The sequence below is a fragment of the Phyllobates terribilis genome, unplaced genomic scaffold (assembly GCF_046119375.1).
Source record: "Phyllobates terribilis strain yellow unplaced genomic scaffold, ASM4611937v1 Scaffold_8__6_contigs__length_399053987, whole genome shotgun sequence".
NCBI classification, from domain to species: Eukaryota; Metazoa; Chordata; class Amphibia; order Anura; family Dendrobatidae; genus Phyllobates; species Phyllobates terribilis.
Genome location: NW_027362768.1, coordinates 112,874,906 through 112,889,204, shown reverse-complemented (window position 1 = coordinate 112,889,204; position 14,299 = coordinate 112,874,906). Strand labels below are relative to the sequence as shown.

The window sequence follows — 14,299 nt, the reverse complement described above, 5'->3', positions numbered from 1 at the left end:
AGTTCAAGCTGTGCAGGAATGGCCTAGGCCTATTGGTTTGAAATCGATACAGAGGTTTTTGGGTTTCGCCAATTATTACAGAAAATTCATAAAAAAAATTTCTATTATTGTCAAACCGCTGACCGATCTCACCAGGAAAGGTGCTAATGCAGTTCAGTGGACTTCTGAGCCCATTGAAGCTTTTGTGTTTCTAAAGGAGAGGTTCACCTCTGCTCCCATCCTTATGCAGCCTGATGTGACTAAGCCGTTTTTGGTTGAGGTTGATGCTTCTTCTGTGGGGGTCGGTGCGGTGTTGTCTCAGGAAAGCAAGGATGGAGTACATCCCTGTGCCTTTTTTTTCAAAAAAACTTTCTGAGACTGAACTTAATTACGATATTCGTAATCGTGAATTGCTGGCTATTAAACTCGCATTTGAACACTGGCGTCATCTCTTGGAAGGTGCTGAATTTCCCATTTAGGTTTTCACTGATCATAAAAATCTGATCTATCTTGATGCTGCCAAGCGCTTGAATGCCCGTCAGGCTAGGTGGGCACTTTTTTTCTCGCGGTTTAATTTTTCCGTTACTTACATCCCGGGTACCAAGAATGTAAAAGCGGATGCTTTGTCTCGCAGCTTTTCTCCAATGGTCAGTGCTGAGGAGGAGGAGGAGAGCATTTTACAAGAAGGTGTTGTGATTGCTGCTTTGGACTCCGTTTTGGAGGATGAGATTCTTAAAGCTCAGGAGAATGCCCCATCTAACACTCCCCATGGGAGGTTGTTTGTGCCTAGGACCATTAGGAGAGATTTGTTTGTTGAGTGTCATGAGTCTCGGTTGGCAGGTCATCCAGGAATTTCTGAGACCAAGAGACTTGTGGGTCGCAGTTTTTGGTGGCCTGGATGGCAGAAGGAAGTCATTAAGTGGGTGCGTCAATGTACTGTGTGTGCTAGATGTAAGTCTTTGCATGCTCCTGCTGCGGGGTTGCTTTGCCCTCTGGAGGTTCCTAGTGCACCTTGGACACATCTGGCTATGGACTTTATTACTGACCTTCCCCCCTCTGAAGGTTTCACGGCCATCTGGGTGGTCGTGGACCATTTTAGCAAGATGTTTCACTTGGTTCCCTTTATCAAACTGCCTTGCGCTAAGACACTCGCTAAGGCCTTTGTCAAGGAAATTGTCAGACTACATGATGTTCCTACTGACATTGTTTCTGATAGGGGACCTCAGTTCGTGGCTCGTTTTTGGCGTGCCTTTTGTGACAGGTTGGGAGTTCATTTGTCGTTTTCATCCGGATATCATCCTGAGTCTAATGGCCAGACAGAAAGAAAGAACCAGGATGTTGAGCAGTTCTTGCGTTGCTTTGTGGCAGACAATCAAGAGGGGTGGTCTGAGTTTCTGCCACTTGCTGAATTTGCTCTTAACAATCATACATCCTCTTCTGCTGGGTGTTCGCCTTTTTTTTGTTGTTCTGGGAGACATTCGTCTTTTGCTTCATTCTCCAAATTGGTATCGGCTGTGCCTGAGGAGGAGAGTTTTTCCGGTGATTTGGAGAGAGTTTGGATGGATGTGCGTGATAATCTTCAGGAGGCTAACAAAAAATCTAAGAGGTACTTTGATAGGAAACGGCAAGAGGTTTCGTTTGCTATTGGTGACATGGTTTGGTTGTCCTCTAAGAATCTGCGATTGAGGATTCCTTCTAAAAAATTGGGTCCCAAGTTTGTAGGGCCCTTTAAGGTGCTTCAGATAGTTAACCCATCTGCTGTTAGGTTGGAGGTTCCTACCTCCTGGAAGATTAATCCGGTGTTTCATGTTTCTCTGTTGAAAAGAGCTGATGTGTCGGTTGGTGACGCCTCTGCCACTGTTCCTCCAGTCGTGGAGGACGGGGAATATGAAATTTCCCGCATCCTAAATTCTAGACGGTATAGAGGGAGTTTGCAGTATCTCGTCGCTTGGAAGGGTTTCGGACCCGAGGATAACTCATGGGTGAGGGCGGATGATGTTTCGGCTTCCAAACTTGTCAGAGCGTTTCACAGGAGGTTTCCTGATAAGCCCTGGCCTAGGGGATCCGGAGGATCCTCTTAGAAGAGGGGGTACTGTTAGAACTCTCCTGTTGTTTTTTTTCTAGTTTGCTGGTCACATGACCTTTTTTGCCTATGTAATCCGGCTCCACCCTCCTGGCCTCGCTGGACTTCATTGTAATTTCTACTCTTGAGCTAGCTTGGTGCTCTGTTACCTTTCTCTGTTAGTTTTTCTAGGTCTTCTGACCTCTATGTTCTATGTTGTGTGTTTGTCTTTTACTGCTACAATTTCTGCTAGGAGGTGTCCAACTTTATCCCAGTCCCTAATTCTTGTAGGGATCCCTCCCTTGCATCTATAGGTCTTCGAACAGACTAGCTGAGGACTTTAGCGGGTCTGATCGCAGGATCAGGTTCCCCGTTACATCGTAGGGATCCAGTTTAGTTCTATTGAAGGGACAGATCTCCTGTCTTTCCTTAGTGCTTGTAGCAGATCATAACACATGCCATTATTTTTTCTTCTTTTAGACCTTTACTGGCCAGCCACGCTGTGGAGTAGTTGGATGCATGTGATGGCGCATTGTCCTGCATGAAAATCATGTTTTTCTTGAACGATACTGACTTCTTCCTGTATCACTGCTTGAAGAAGTTGTCTTCCAGAAACTGGCAGTAGGTCTGAGAGTTGAGCTTCACTCCATCCTCAACCCGAAAAGGTCCCACAAGGTCATCTTTGATGATACCAGCTCATACTAGTACCCCACCTCCAACTTGCTGGCTTCTGAGTCGGAGTGGAGCTCTCTGCCCTTTACTGATCCAGCCTCTGGCCCATCACGAGTCACTCTCATTTCATCAGTCCATAAAACCTTTGAAAAATCAGTCTTAAGATATTTCTTGAACCATTCTTGAAGTTTTATCTTATGTTTCTTGTTCAAAGGTGGTCGTTTTTCAGCCTTCCTTACCTTGGCCATGTCCCTGAGTATCGCACACCTTGTGCTTTTTGATACTCCAGTAACATTGCAGCTCTGAAATATGGCAAAACTGGTGGAGAATGGCATCTTGGCAGCTTCACGCTTGATTTTCCTTAATTCATGGGCAGTTATTTTGCGCCTTTTTTGGCCAACACGCTTCTTATGACCCTGTTGGCTATTTGCCATGAAACGCTTGTTCGGTGATCACGCTTCAAAAGTTTGGAAATTTCAAGACTGCTGCATCCCTCTGCAAGACAACTCACAATTTTGGACTTTTCAGAGCCCGTCAAACTCTCTTCTGACCCATTTTGCCAAAGGAAAGGAAGTTGCCAAATAGTTAAGCACACCTTATATAGGGTGTTGATGTCATTAGTCAACACCCCTCCTCATTACAGAGATGCACATCACCAGATTTACTTAATTGGTAGTTGGCTCTCAAGTCTATGCAGCTTGGAGTAGGACAACATGTATAAAAAGTATCAAAGTGATCAAAATACTCATTTGCCTAATAATACAATACACAGTGCTATTTATGATTAGACAATCCTTGACCCCTCTTGATAACTCCTCCCATTGGTCCCACCTCCATTGTTTTTATATGGCATGAAAAAGTCCCCATGGGGCTGAAACCTCTATTTTTTTCCTGTATATGCTGTGATATAATAAAGATAACTTTTTGGAGGAGAATATCTGTTGCCTTGGATTTATCAGATAGAGTACTATAGGGGTGTCAGTGTCAGATCTCTACCAATGTCATATTGATGACTTATCCTGAGAATAGGTCATCAGTTGATTAGTCCCAGACAACTCCTTTAATGTGTTTTTATCTTGAGAGCAGAATAATTTATTATAAATTATGATACAGGGAAAATATATTTTTGTACCCTGTTAGCCAGTAGATAGAAAAATATTTAGATTTGATAGTCCTCAGTGGTTGATACCTTTTAATGGCTAACGAAAAAGATGGTAACAAACTGCAAGCTTTCAAAACTACTCAGGTTTTTTCATCAGGCTAGTATAACACAAAATCTGAAGAGTCACATATTTATACACAGCAAGACACAGAAATAATGTAATAGATGAGACAAGTGACGTAAAGCAGAGCTATTACAATTGGAGAGAGATAAACACAGTTGTGGCTGTAAATATTGGAATAGTTCATAGATAAGGAGTGTGAAAGTTTTATTATCCTATGATTGAGGTCTGGTCCAGGGTTGTGATGACCCTACAGGTCTGATGAGCACATTCCTTATTTGATGTAGAATTACATAAATTATGAATATTATTATTAGTATAAATTATTATTGTAAATTATTATTATTATTATTGTTTCTGTTCACCTCCTGAGCTTATGCACCATCAGGGGATCTTCTGCGATGTTGTATGTGAGCTCAAATTGAACATTATTTAAAGGGATATTCAGATATTAGACATTTAGCGCAAATCCAGGGGATATATCATAAATGTCTCATATATGGGGATCCCACCTTCGAGACCTACACCTATTTGTAAATCTGGGATTCCCATCCTGCATTCTGGTAGAGAATAAATGGAGAGGTGGACCCACATAAGAGCAGATTTCTCCATTCACCTCTATAGATAACTATGACTGTCCACATCAATAAAAAAATAGTAGACAACCCCTTTAAAAGTCATGAGGAGTATACAATATGATAATATAAAAGCACAAGGCTGTGAGCAATTATACAGGTCACTGAACTATGAGGTGACTATAGGGGATACATGCAGGCTTGGACTGGACTACAGGAGAGCAGGAGAATCCTCCGGTGGGCCCCCACCCTCTTATATGAGCAGTACTTGGCACAATATACTGAATCACTATGTACAGACAAAGGCAGCATCTTATTCATTTAACAATCTACCCAGTTCATTGTTATATCAATTTTTGATTGAGGATAATGTCACATTTGTATGTAGTAGAAAAGTGGGGCCCTGCAGTTGGTTACTGGTGGGCCCTTGGCACCTCAGTCCGACACTGGGTACATGTACACTATAGGAGCTGTGCTAAGGGCATTAATTATGGGGGATGCAGTAGAAGCAGTAAGGACACTCAAAGACCCCTTCTATGTGGAGGACTTGCTACTGATTTTGATAAAGAATCTATTCTTAAAGGGTTCTTAAAGAGTTATTCACATCTTTAGAAGTTAAGCCCTTTCTACAAAATAGGGATAACTTTCTGATTGATGGGCTTCTGATCACTGGGACCCCCCACCAATCCAAACAACTGGAACTGGAATAAATTAATTGCAAAAGTAACTCAGTAAATAAACTCACTCTACATTTCAGATGATCCCCTATTGCTTTCCTAACATGGAGGAGATAATGAATTAGCCTTGATATTTTGTAGAGGATCACAGCTTTTTTTCTTGTTAGGGAAAAAAAAAGAAAATGCAAACATCATTTACATATTTAAATTACTTTCCCATATTAATCTCTCGTGTGAGCACATGTGGATCATGGGTGTCAGGCTTAATACCAATTGATATGCTGTGCGGCATCTTCCTCCTCTCAGCTGGTTAGTTTTCTAGACATTGAATGAGCGCACATTTAAATAATGAAACGAGGGAATACATTACTCGGAATCCATTGTATTCCACCAACCAGTTTATCATTGTGTTACATAAAAGATCTGAAACATCATCGTAATTGCCTTCATTATTCCTAAATATGAGTTATACTGTATAATGCATTTCTAACAACTATTGTGTATTTTTTTATTGTTGCTTATCAGTTTTGTTTGTTTTTGCTGTTTAGTTACAAAGCCTTTCAATAAGCAGCAGCACATTCATTTACCAAAGTTCAAAAGTGTCTATCAAAGTTGTAAATCTCCCTAGAAAGACAACAGAGATCTGGTTCTAAAGGTCATTTTCCTTAGTAGTGACATGGAATAGTTGTTGTATACTTACTGACTTTTGGCACTGATTTTACTATTAAGAGCAATGAATTAATAAACACCTTTTTGCTTTTTTTCTGTCAAAATTGGTCAACAATGCTAAGTTAATTTTTATTTAAAGAGGTCGGACACTACTTTAACAGAATACGTCATCAATGTCTGATCGGTGGGGATGCAACACCCTGGACCCTGGCGATCAGCTGTTCCCAGTGTCGGCAGCAGCCGGAAGTGCTCAGTAATGGAGCTGCACAGCCCAGCTCTGTCAACTCTTTATTGGCACTGCCAAGTACTGCACATCTGCCCCCTATTCAAGTCAGTAGAGGGTAGATGTGTAGTACCCAGCCCTGGACACTATAGAGTTAACAGAGCTGTGCTGTGCAGCTCAATAACTGAGAAGTTCCGGCTGCTGACGGCACAGACATTGGACATTCCGAGCAGCACCCACTGATCAGACCTTGATCATCTATCCTAAGGATAGGCCATCAATGTTAAAGTAGTAGACAATCTCTTTAAGTATCTATAGGAGTTAGATTTCCATGTTTTAGTGTTTTGGATTTTTTTCAGCTATAGTGTTTAAAGGAGTTTCCCCATCTTCTATCTTCAGGAGCGCACTGCTCCCCTACCTCACAGCTTCCTGCTTTCCAGGAAGTGATGCGTTCCTGAAGACTGACAGTTCAGACCATGAATGTTATGATCTGCAACAAGTACTAAGGAAAGAAAGGTGAAAGCTATTTCTACAGTAAGACTAAGCTGAATCCCTATGATGTAGCAGGCTGATTGTTCCTTGCGAACAGACCCGCCTTAGTCCTCAGCTAGTCTGAACGAAGACCTATAGCATAAAGGAAGGGGTCCCTAAAAGAACTAAGGACTGGAACAAAAAAGGGACACCTCCTGAACAGAGAACGTTGTTGCAGAACACAAAAAGATAAACTGACAAAAAGGTACTAGAGGTCCCAGAAGGACCAAGCAAACTGACAGAGATAGGCACAGAAGCACCTGGCTAGCAAAACAGTCAAACAACACTGAAGTCCAGCAAAGCCAAAAGTGCAGAGCTGGAATATAAAGGCAGATGGTCACGTGACCGCAAAACACAAGATGGAAAAAACAAACAGGAGGGTTCTAACAGTACCCCCTCTTTTATGAGGATCCTCCAGATCCTCCAGGCCCAGGCCTGTGCGGAAACCTCTTGTGGAAAGCTCTAACAAGCCTAGGAGCAGAGACATCATCCGCCCTTACCCAGGAGTTATCTTCGAGACCGAAACCCTTCCAGGAGACGAGATACTGTAATCTCCCTCTATGCCATCTAGAATTCAAGATACGAGAAATTTCATATTCGCCGTCTTCCATCACAGGAGGAACTGTGACAGTGGCTTCCCTATCTGATACATCAGCCTTTTTCAACAAGGAAACATGAAATACAGGATTAATCTTTCAGGAAGTAGGGACATCCAACCTAACTGCAGACGGGTTAACAACCTGAAGCACTTTAAATGGACCCACAAACTTAGGACCCAGTTTTTTAGAGGGAATCCTCAACCGCAAGATCCTTGAGGACAACCAAACCATGTCACCCACAGTAAACAAAACCTCTTTAGGTTTCCTGTCAAAATACTTCTTGGACTTCTTGTTAGCCTCTTGAAGGTTGCAACGTACATTAGTCCAAACTCTCTCCAAATCACCGGAAAAATTCACCTTCTCCGGCACCACCGACCCCAATTTGGAGAACGAACCAAAAGACGGATGTCTCCCAGTACAACAAAAAAGAGGAGAACACCCAGCTGAGGAGGATGTATGATTGTTAAGAGCAAATTCTGCGAGAGGCAGAAACTCAGACCACACTTCTTGATTGTCTGCCACAAAACAACGCAAAAACTGTTTTACATCCTGGTTCTTTCTTTCAGTCTGTCCATTATACTCAGGATGATACCCAGACGAAAATGACAAATGGACTCCCAACCTGTCACAAAAAGCCACAAACTGAGGTCCTCTATCAGAAACAATATCCGTGGGAATGCCATGAAGCTTGACAATCTCCTTAACAAACGCCTTAACGAGTGTCTTGGCGCAGGGCAACTTAATGAATGGAACCAAATGACACATCTTACTAAAACAGTCCACGACCACCGAGATGACAGTAAAACCCTCAGGCACAGGCAAATCAGTAATAAAATCCATTGTGAGATGCGTTCAAGGCGCACTAGGAACCTCCAGAGGGCAAAGCAACCCCGTAGCAGGAGTATGTGAAGCCTTTGTCCTTGCACACACAGTACATTGACGCACGCACTTGATGACTTCTTTCTGCCATCCAGGCCACCAAAAACTGCGACTGAAAAGTCTTAGTCTCAGAAATTCCTGGGTGACCTGCCAACCGAGACTCATGACACTCCTCAAACAAATCTCTCCTAAAGGTCTAGGCACGAACAACCTCCCATGGGGAGTGCTAGATGGAGCATCATCTTGAGCTTTCAGAATCCCATTCTCCAAAACGGAGTCCAATTCCGCCACCACAACTCCTTTCTGTAAAATGCTCTCCTCCTCCTCGGCACCGACCGTAGGAGAGAAGCTGCGAGATAAAGCATTGGCTTTAACATTCTTAGTACCAGGGATATAGGTAACAGAAAAATGAAACCGAGAAAAAAAAAGTGCCCACCTAGCTTGACGGGCATTCAAGCGCTTGGCAGCATCCAGATAGATCAAATTCTTATGATCTGTGAATACCTGAATAGGAAATCTAGCGCCTTCCAAAAAATGACGCCAATGTTCAAACGCGAGTTTAATAACCAGCAACTCCCGATTTCCAACATCATAATTTAGTTCCGTTTCTGAATTTTTTTTCGAAAAGAAGGCACAAGGATGTACAGTCATGGCCAAAAGTTTTGAGAATGACACCAAAATTATATTTTCACATGATCTGCTGGCCTCTGGTTTTTATTAGTGTTTGTCTGATGTTTATATCACATACAGAAATATAATTGCAATCATATTATCAGTACCAATAGGTTATATTGACAGTTAGAATAAGTTAATGCAGCAAGTCAATATTTGCAGTGTTGCCCCTTCTTCTTCAAGACCTCTGTAATTCTCCCTGGCATGCTCTCAATCAACTTTTGGACCAAATCCTGACTGATAGCAGTCCATTCTTGCAAAATCAATGCTTGCATTTTGCCAGAATTTGTTGGTTTTTGTTTGTCCACCCGTCTTTTGATGATTGACCACAAGTTCTCAATGGGATTAAGATCTGGGGAGTTTCCAGGCCATGGACCCAAAATCTCTATGTTTTGTTCCATGAGCCATTTAGTTATCACCTTTGCTTTATGGCAAGGTGCTCCATCATGCTGGAAAAGGCATTGTTGGGCGCCAAACTGCTCTTGGACGGTTGGGAGAAGTTGCTCTTGGAGGACATTCTGGTACCATTCTTTATTCATGGCTGTGTTTTTAGGCAAGACTGTGAGTGAGCCGATTTCCTTGGCTGAGAAGCAACCCCACACATGAATGTTTTCAGGATGCTTTACAGTTGGCATGAGACAAGACTGGTGGTAGCGCTCACCTCTTCTTCTCCGAATAAGCTGTTTTCCAGATGTCCCAAACAATCGAAAAGGGGATTCATCAGAGAAAATGACTTTGCCCCAGTCCTCAGCAGTCCACTCCCTGTACCTTTTGCAGAATATCAGTCGGTCCCTGATGTTTTTTCTGGAGAGAAGTGGCTTCTTTGCTGCCCTCCTTGAAACCAGCCCTTGCTCAAAGAGTCTCCGCCTCACAGTGCGTGCAGAAGCACTCACACCAGCCTGCTGCCATTCCTGAGCAGGCTCGGCACTGCTGGTAGTCCGATCCCGCAGCTGAAACAGTTTTAAGATACGGTCCTGGCGCTTGCTGGTCTTTCTTGGGCACCCTGGAGCCTTTTTGACAACAATGGAAGCTCTCTACTTGAAGTTCTTGATGATGCGATAGATTGTTGACTGAGGTGCAATCTTTGTAGCTGCGATACTCTTCCCTGTTAGGCCATTTTTGTGCAGTGCAATGATGGCTGCACGTGTTTCTTTAGAGATAACCATGGTTAACTGAAGAGAAACAATGATACCAAGAACCAGCCTCCTTTTAAAGTGTCCAGTGATGTCATTCTTACTTAATCATGACTGATTGATCGCCAGCCCTGTCCTCATCAACACCCACACCTGTGTTAATGGATCAATCACTAAAACGATGTTAGCTGCTCCTTTTAAGGCAGGACTGCAATGATGTTGAAATGTGTTTTGGGGGTTAAAGTTCATTTTCTGGGCAAATATTGACTTTGCAAGTACAGTAATTGCTGTTAAGCTGATCACTCTTTGACATTCAGGAGTATATGCAAATTGCCATTACAAAAAATGAAGCAGTAAACTTTGGAAAAATTACTATTTGTCTCATTCTCAATACTTTTGGCCATGACTGTACTTCATCCCTGTTCTCCTGAGACAAAACTGCTCCAACCCCCACCAACGAAGCATCGACCTCGACCAAAAAAGGCTTGGTCTCATCAGGCTGCATAAGGATAGGGGCAGAACTAAACCTCTCTTTGAGATATTTAAACGCTTCAATGGCCTCAGTAGTCCACTGGACCGTATTCGCACCATTCCTGATGAGATAGGTTAGAGGCTAAACAATTACAGAAAAATTCTTAATGAATTTCCTGTAATAATTGGCAAAACCCAAAAATCTCTGTATAGATTTCAAACCAATAGGCCTAGGCCATTCCAGCACAGCCTGAACCTTCACTGGGTCCATCTCAAAGCCCTCGCTGGAGACAATGTAGCCCAAAAAACAAATTTTCTGCACAGCGAACTCACATTTCTCCAGCTTAGCAAAGAGTGAATTATCACTCAATGACTGCAAAACTTCAGGTACACTTTGCCAATGGGACTCCAGATCTGGCGAATAAATCAAAATGTCATATAAATACACAACCACATTCTTACCAATCAAAGGTCTCAAGATGTCATTAATAAGGTTCTGAAAAAATGCAGGTGCATTGGTAAGACCAAAAGGCATCACCAGATTCTCAATATGACCTACCGGAGTGTTGAAAGCAGTTTTCCATTCATCACCCTCCTTCACTCGTAACAAATTGTATGCCCCCCGGAGATCAATCTTAGAGAACCACTTGGCCCCCACCAACTGGTTAAACAAGTCAGGAATTAACGGCAATGGGTAGGAATTGCGTACGATAATCTTATTAATTTCACGAAAATCCAGACATGGGCATAAACCCCCGTCTTTTTTTTTAACAGAGAAAAATCCAACTGCCACAGGCGACTTAGAAGGTCTAATGTGACCAGCAGCCAGGCTAGTCTGTATGTACTCCTCGAAGGCCTTTCTTTCAGGGATAGTCAGATTAAACAAGCGACTCTTGGGAAGAGTAGCTCCCGGAACAAACTCAATGGCGCAATCATAATCCCTAAGAGGAGGTAAAACTTGCGACTCCTCCTCTGAAAAAACCCTCCAAAAATCTTGAATATGTACAGGTAATTCCCCTTTTTCCACAGCCGCAATGCGACCATTACAACATTTATCATAACACTTCGGACTCCATGACTTTATCATATTAGTAGACCAGTCCAGCAAATGATTGTGCAGTTTTAACCAAGGCAATCCTAGAACGACCGGAGAGGGTAAATTATCTAATACAACCAAGTCCAAAATTTCTTGGTGAAGTCCATTGATAATGAGGGGAAATTCAGCAACCAAGTGAGTAGGGAGTGTTATCAATTGCAATCACAGAAATAGGTGATGACAAAGGTTTGGATTTCAATTTAAGTTTTTCCTAAAACCCTTTATCAATCACATTAAGTGTTGAACCACAATCCACAAATACCTGAAATTCAATCAAATTTTCCTGCAAAAGTAGTACTCCCTGAAAGAAATACTCCGGCAGAGGGTAAACAAGCTATATGGGCGTACCTGACCTTTTTTTTTTCTTTACTTAAACGAAGCTCACAATGCTTAATCAAATGGGCAGTTTTACCACAATAAAGACACAATCATTCGGCGAACCTCCAGTCTCTTTCCTGAGAGCGGAGCGACATTGCCCCAACCTCCATCTGTTCTCCGCCGTCTGAGCAGATTTTCTGGGAACTAGGACCTGGCATTACAGGAGTCTTTACCTCATTCTGCCTAGATCTCAGCCTCCTATCCACACGAACAGCTAATTGCATGGCATCCTGCAGAGTCTCAGGTCCGGGGAATGCAGTTAGCAAATCCTTAACCCTTTCACTCAGACCAGCAAGAAATAAACATTTCAGAGCAGGATCATTTCATTTGACTTCTGAAGCCCATCTTCTAAAGTGTGCGCAATAATTTTCAACATCACCTGACCCCTGATTCAAACGCCTGAGTTCTGCCTCAGCAGATGAGATTCGATCAGGATCGTCATATAATAGACCCATAGCAAAAAAAAATTCTTCTACCGACCTAAAGAATGGATCATTAGGTTGGAGAGAAAAGGCCTACCCCTGTGGTTCATTGCTCAAAAGTGACATAATAAAACCAATGCGCTTTGATTCATTCCCAAAGGACCTTGGTCTCAAACGAAAACATAACAAACAAGCATTTTTAAAGGAAAAAAAATCTTGCTGTTTACCATAAAAAACATCAGGCAGTCCTACCTTGGGTTCCACAAAATGCACTCCAGAACAGCTACTCACGTGTTGCTGGAGCTCGGCCACCTCTAGAGACAATCCCTGCAAGCATTGAGCCAAATCCTGGATGGAAGCCATACTGATCCCCAAATTTCTTTCCTTTTAGTTTTTTTTTGGGCTGGACTTACTGTTATGATCTGCAAGAAGTACTAAGGAAAGAAAGGGGAAAGCTATCCCTACAGTAAGACTAAGCTGAATCCCTACGATGTAGTGGGCTGCCTGTTCCTTGCGAACAGACCCGCCTTAGTCCTCAGCTAGTCTGAACGAAGACCTATAGCATAAAGGAAGGGGTCCCTAAAAGAACTAAGGACTGGAACAAAAAAAGGACACCTCCTGAATAGAAAAGGTTGTTGCAGAACACAAAAAGATAAACTGACAAAAAGGTACTAGAGGTCCCAGAAGGACCAAGCAAACTGACAGAGATAGGCACAGAAGCACCTGACTAGCAAAACAGTCAAACAACACTGAAGTCCAGCAAAGCCAAAAGGGCGGAGCTGAAATATAAAGTCAGATGGTCACGTGACTGCAAAACACAAGATGGAAAAAACAAACAGGAGGGTTCTAACAATGGCATGGTAAAGCCACAAGTCCCAACTGTGTGTTCTCTGGTACTGCAAGCAGAGGAAGTTTTGCCTTTGCAGTATTGGAGAAGTGTTGTGTGCACTGAATCTAGTAATTTCACCATCTTTAAAGTAGCGCTTGAAAGTATTTTGCTCCTTACCTAGGAAAGTGACCACCTCTGACAGACTGCAGAGGTGTCCAAAAACTTAGACAATGAACAATCAACTATAAAAATGTAAAATCCTTCCATTCTTGAGAAAGGAGAGGATTTTTAATACAAGGTAAATTGCAAAGCTGTTTATTTATATATACACTTTTCAATTTTAGCCTTTTACGAAGATGAGACAGCCAATTTAATGATAAGATTCTGTATGCTTTCAGCTTCCACTAATAGGAGCTGTTTACTGTATGCATCTTCCATTGAAATCCATGATTAATCAGTATACAGTAAGCCTTTAAGCTCCCCTTAGTGGTGAATTCAAAAAGCAGAAGTTTCATTAAACTCTCTGCAGGGGATTTGGAGATCTATATCAGAATAATGGAGCTCCAATCCATATTAATTTAACAGAATTCTGTATCTGATACTAAAATAAAAGACAATATATAAAAATATATATAGCCGAATTGCTTTTTCTTAAAGTTGCTAAGTCCTCCTCATAATATATTTTAAACATATGCAGATATAAAAGTGTGAGATGACTGGAGCTCTGCTGTAGGTTCAGTAAATTAAAGGTCATGTTTTATTGTAAGTATTCACGAAAACTTAGGAACATAGAAATCGTCTTAGGGCATAGTGCACCTCAAATGAATACATCTGTCTAATTATGTGCACTGTATGTTTACTGCAACTTCAAAACTGTTCCGAGAGAAGAATGCAAAAAAAGACATATGTACATAAAAAACAGGGCTTATTCTTTTATTATTGTAATATAATATTTTGACAGCAAAATAATTATTTCTGGCAGCCATTCTATCAGCATAACTGTCATAACAGTCTTGGTATTTTATGACCTACCATTCCCACTAGTGCAATAAGACATATTCTGAGCTCCAGGAAAAAAAAATCTACAATTTTTCATTATTTCCTTTGTTAAAAAATGTTTCAGGAAACTTCTACTATAAGTATTGTTTCTAAGTCCGGAAATATGGCCAATATCAGTCTAGCACAAAGAATTAGGAACCATGGCAAAAA

The 14,299-nt window shown here is 41.9% G+C and overlaps 1 protein-coding gene across 1 annotated transcript in view; it reads left to right on the top strand.

Moving 5' to 3' along the window:
• The window catches only part of LOC141156820 (uncharacterized), a 200,067-nt gene that overhangs the window by 120,674 nt on the left and 65,094 nt on the right, over positions 1-14,299 (top strand). The window lies entirely within an intron of this gene.